Source organism: Cyphomyrmex costatus, unplaced genomic scaffold (genome assembly GCF_001594065.2).
Source record: "Cyphomyrmex costatus isolate MS0001 unplaced genomic scaffold, Ccosl1.0 scaffold142, whole genome shotgun sequence".
NCBI lineage: Eukaryota > Metazoa > Arthropoda > Insecta > Hymenoptera > Formicidae > Cyphomyrmex > Cyphomyrmex costatus.
In genome coordinates, this window is record NW_017275413.1 from 927,417 (window position 1) to 933,416 (window position 6,000).

Here is a 6,000-nt window from a genome sequence, read left to right on the forward strand (position 1 = left end):
ATTGGTATTAGTTTAATTATCATGGCAGTTACAAGGTCTCAAGGGAAATCGATGCCGTAGCAAGATATGACTGGAGAGATAAATAAAATGGAAAGAGGAAGCAGGCAGATTCGCAAGAAGTGAAGAAAGAGAATCCGTACGTACGCGAATTCAGCGAAGAAAGACAAGGGCTGGACAAAGGCATTCGCGATGAATGAATGAAGACCGTGAAGTAGGTGCAGTTCTTCATTACGAATATTGAACGTGTATTTAAAGGAGCGCTATGCTTGGGAAATACAAAGAATGGCTGCTCGCGAGCAGCAACTTTCAAGAAAAATAGTAGAAACTTGGGAACGTCAAATGAGTTTTCTCGAAATACCATGCTACCAATTTTAACCACTGTAATTACATCTTACAACAATAACAATTCTTTGAGATACACGTGTTTTTGTGCTTAGAAATAAATTTAGCTTTCGCGTACGAAATAATTATCCGTATTTAAAAATATCTTATTATGCCAGGACTATGGTTTTTTATTTACCTATTTATTCATAGAACAATATTTTGTTCATATGCCATAATTTATTTTTACAGGAAACATTATTTAATATGAGTCGCTGATGAAATGAATATTGCTATACGTCAGTTTGCAAGTTAACGAATTTAATTTGTCTATTGACATGATATCTTTGTTTAGAGAATATTTATTTAACGTAAGAAATATAATTGTTGTTACATAATATTAATAACTTTTTATTTTGAGTTACTTTTGAAGTTTGGTAGTATCTATAGAGTAGACATGATAATAAGTTATCAGCGACAAACACAATGCGAAAGAGAAGATCGAAAACCGGGAGTATTAAATACCCTTTAAAGATTTCAAGTACTTTTCCGACTCGGAGAAAGAAAAAAGGGGCGAAATCGTGCGATTTTTCGTCCAATGCGGATGATGCGAGAGGGAGATAGGCCACGGACGATGGTGTGAGTACTAAAACGGCTACGTGAAGGGTCATAATTAAATTTAGATTTCGCTGCGGAGGTACGACACGGGGAGGCGCGGATAGAGCGCGGAGAATTTCCTGGAGAAAAAGAAAGCGGAGCCGGCTGTTGGAGATGTAAGAAAAGGCGCGGTCTTTGTCGCGTTCTCGTAATTGAATTAAAATTTGAATCGTCGGCAGACGAGTGCCTTAAGTACCGTGGCTACGAGCGAAGACGCAACGACGAAGGTCACCGCCGCCGACCCTTCTGGACTGCGCCGAAAGCGACTGCGTTTCGCGCCAATCCCTTTTTCCGGCAAATTGTAAAAATGCAAAGTAAATTTGTTTACACGCTGACGTGAAGTGCCCCCTCTAGATCGAAGGATTTCTCGCGCTGTGTACATTTGCCGGTAAAGGGAGAGCCGCGTTACCCGAAGTAATGAAATTTGCTTCTTTATTTTAATGTCGATCTGGCCGTCCTTCAATCTGTATCAAATTTAAATAAATCCATACGAATACGGCGCGCGTCGCGTTATTTTATGTATCGACGACGATGCGAGAATTTTACTATATCACGCTTGCAGTTTAAAAGTTATTACGATTTGTATGTCCATATATGTCCGTCGCGATTACACTTTTCGTTTACAAATGAAGTAAAAAATATCAGGAGACGCGGTAGCGTCTCCGGCCATGTTCAAAAACTCTGAGACGCTACAAGTCTCTTATCCCGAGCCATCAAAGTCCATTATTGGGAGGTGCATAATTTTATGATTCTTATTTCTTTAATAATATTTATCATAGCTCAATGAGATTTTCGTCTATTTTTATTTTTAGCTTTGAAACTGAACTTTTCATGCGCAACGCAATATAAAATATTTTTGTAGAAATATATTCATAGGAAATTTTTATGTGCAACGATACGTGCTTTCATCTTCAATTCAATAAATTTATTGGCTACGATGGCATTGACCGAAAGGAATATTACAAGAATTACATATCCCATTAAATCGTTATACTGGCGCTATGGTATTGAGAGGCGAGTTTATTATGTTAAATCCGTTTTTATGATTCTTGACACACTTTTGTTAAAGAGCCCATTCGATCGGCTGCATACTAGAGAATATCACGTAACTAAAAAGAGCGCCGTAGCAGAGTACTATCGATGCGAGATTTACATTCTCCGCACTGACCTCGGATGCCTCTCTGCCATAACGCGAACAAAAGCTGAAGTCGGGGTCTCGTTTATCCTCAGCGCGTGAAATGCGACACTTGCTGAAGGATGAGAAACGTCAGGTATTTAAGTCGAACTTGCGCTCGCGTTAAGAATCTTTCTTTTTCCTCTCTATCGCTTGGCGTCATCTTTATTTCCCTTCCTTTTCCTCCTTTTACATCTGCAGTTGGTGAACGACTAAAATATCTCTCGAACACATTTTGATTGGCTGCCAAACCGACCTGCCAGATTTCGAACTTATTCTCTCATCATTATCAATCCTTAAATTGATTATTCACGGCGGTATAAAAGAATAAAGAGCTTCACATGCAATCATTGCATTAATTCTATTTTCTTTCTTTATTATTGGACCAGATTTTTATTAATCTAATAATAGAGTATTTTTTCTGTCTACAAATATTTGAAAAACTTGAAATTTTTTTAAGGAATTTCCTTTTTACTAGGAAATCTTCTAACACAAAGATTTTTATGAAATTTTATCGATACTCAAGAAAATTAAATTTTTACTTTAAAAATTTTTTTTTAAATACTGTTTCTTTGATTATTTTTTTTCTTTATAATTTAAAATTCAATAAATAATCGACTAGAAATATGAAATACATATCAAATACATATCCATGTACATTTTCATCATTTCTTACGAGTTATTATAAAAAGAGAACAGAGAATGACAACAGAATACAGTACACAGAAAAGAGTATAGCTTACTGATATGTATGTTACATTGTGGAAAAATGATTGCAATAACAATAATTTAACTATAACTTATAATTAACATTAAAATCATTTTCAATGTGCCAATTAAATATTTTTTAGTAAAACTGTAAATATAATTAATATAATTAATATTACAAATATTTATAGCAGTAATGATTATAAAAATAGAACTCTTAATCATAATTATTTTATCATGCAATTGTAATCACATAACAAATACTTTTCTTTTACAATCGGTTTAACGAGTGTTTTCTATTCTATAGGTTTTACAGTTCCAAAATTATAGAAAAGATGGTAGTCTCGTGGAGAATCCCTGTCTTTTATTATAATGGAGGCGGAGTCCATAAGAGTATAAGAGTCTATATAGTACTTATGAGTTTTGAGATATCAGATTTTGTAAAGCAAAAATTTTCCAAAAGGTTCCTATTTATACAGTAAACCTGGTATTAATATTCTGTAATGACATTAAAATCCGTACGTGCTTCTCGTAAAAAAAAAACCTTCGAGTAGCTTGAACTCCACCCTACGTGCTTCTCGTGAGATTCTCGCGGGGCTCTATCCGCAGTTTCAATCTCTCGCGCCGAAAGAAAGAAGTATATGCGGGACTTAGACGAACGAAAGGAAGGTATGAGGGCCACATTCGAGAGAAAAGAAAAACCATCAGGGGAAATGTGAATCAACGGACGATTCACAGCGGGACTCATTCCGCCATTCTTTTATTCCTAAGACTTGTGGATTGATGGTATCGCTCGCAGATGGAAATGCGTGTAATTTTTATAATGTCGTCTGGTGGCTCCATTCCCTCGTCCATCGACCGCGATGCAACTACGAACTCTCAATCTCCCCGTGGTCTGCTTACAAGTGCGTTTCCGTAACTTCGTGGAATACGTCGAAATCCTTGAGGCGATTTCGCGCGAAATAACCCACGCCGGAACTTTCCGGAGCACCACTCCGCTGGGAGAAATTACGTCATTACTTGATGATAATAAATTTCTGTCCTAAGTGCAGCAACTTGGGGCACAACTCTGACAAATTGAGGACGCGGTTTGTTCACGTTGCGGAATGCGTATTGAAAGCTATTCGAAATAGCATTCGGGAATCCGATGTTTTGTGCACGGAAAGAACGCTTTCGCTAAAGTATCCGAAAACGAGGACGTTACATTTTAGCTGCGTTTTTTGGTTAAAATAAAAATATTTCGACATGTACAAATTAAAAAAAATCTTTTTAAAAAAAGAAATAATATACACCAAGTGCATAAAGAAGGCATCGATTGCGAATATTATCAGTAGAAAACTGCCTTGATCGTACATGGCTTTTTTCGCTTATGTATGTTTTATTATTTTCGATAACGATTTCTTTCACGCTCCCAATGTTTCCCCAAGACATCAATATATCACTCTACTCCACTCAAGTAGCCCTTATATGATATATTATATAATCTGTATCTATATCTTGGAATTTTCTTATTTTGGCCGAAAAACAGCCAAAATCTTAACATCCTTCTTTGGCTATAAGATATAATGAAAATAATTTTGTTAGGTTATCAAAATAAAATTACGTAAGACGCTAATAGAGATTTTAAAAACGATTAGTGGGACTTAGAGACAATTTACGTGTATTGATATAAATTTTCGACGATAACGTCGTTTTAATTAATTGTTTTAATTAGAAATCCAATTTGAAGTACTTTACGTTGTTTCTTTATGCAAACTACTAATCTGTAGACTAATTTGTAAACACATATTTCATATGACGCAAATGTTGTCACGACCTAACAGCTCTGCAGCATCATATATTGAACTAAGAAAAGATCTAATGTCGAAATTTTTTGTTGTTTTCGCATAAACTCTATGTTACAGACACGTATTAATGCGTATACTTTAATCTTGGAAAAGGATTTTCGAATTTGTAAAAGAGAAAAAGTAATTGTTGTACAAAAATTGTATGGTTAGTCGATAATATAAATAGCTTTAGAATTTCCTTAAGCGGATTGCTGAAATGTCAAAATTTTGCAGTATCGAATGTTACGCTTGAGCGTCTTTTGAGAACGTCTTAGATATTTTGATGATCCAACAAAATTATTTTCAGATCTATATCTAGCTAAATTTTTAGATACTTCAGCAAAATTGTTCTTTCTACATGTGTGAATATTTCCACAAGATTTTGTTCTCCTAATATTTTTCCCACACTCTAACACTGGACGCTTATTTCTAAAATTTATTGCGAATACATATACTTAGTATATGTATTCGCGACGATTTATTTACTTGAAAATTATCAACAAAACATCCAATTCAGCCGATTTTATCGATCGGTGTTATTCTCGCCCCTCCCGCTTTTCGATTTTCCTCACCCTCTCATTCCCGCGCAAGTGTCGGTCAATACGACAAATCCGCCGGCAATAAAACACCGACACGACCGCGCTGCCATTCCTCTTTTTTGGTATTTCCTCCCCCTCCCTCTCCCGCGTCCTTTGTCCCTGTTCCTCTTTTTCATTTCGCGCTCCGTTCATCTCGCTCGGTCTTTTCACCTCGTTTCTCCCTCTTCCTCTCTTTCTCTCGCTCTCTATTTTTTGCAAAACTAGTATGCATGTACATGAGCAGCCTGTATGGATCGAGACCGCGCTAGGGGTCCAGCATCGAATAATAAATTATAGCCGGACTGTGTGTTGCTCGTGTATTCGAATTTTTGGACGTGGGAAAACAGTGCGATCAACGACCCGTTTGCCCTCAACAAAATATTGAAAAGCAGTTCAAGATAGCGTGCGTCAGATATTGCGCGGAAACAGAAATATTCATATTTATCCGGTTTTGTGAGAGTAAAGGAAAAAGAAAAATCCAAATTCTTCATTCGTTGAGCGAGATAGTGGTACAAAATATTGTCTCAAAATGTAAAACAAATTATTTTTAACTAGAATTATTTTTGAAATGTTCTGCGCTGTTCGAGAAACCGCGTATTCAATATAAAGCAATCTTTAAATAGAGACGAATGATACTATAGAATTTTGAATATACGTACTATATTTTATGTTAATCTGACACAGAATTGGAAAATGCGATTATCTACCTTTGAAGTATTTAAACCGTACCTTTTTT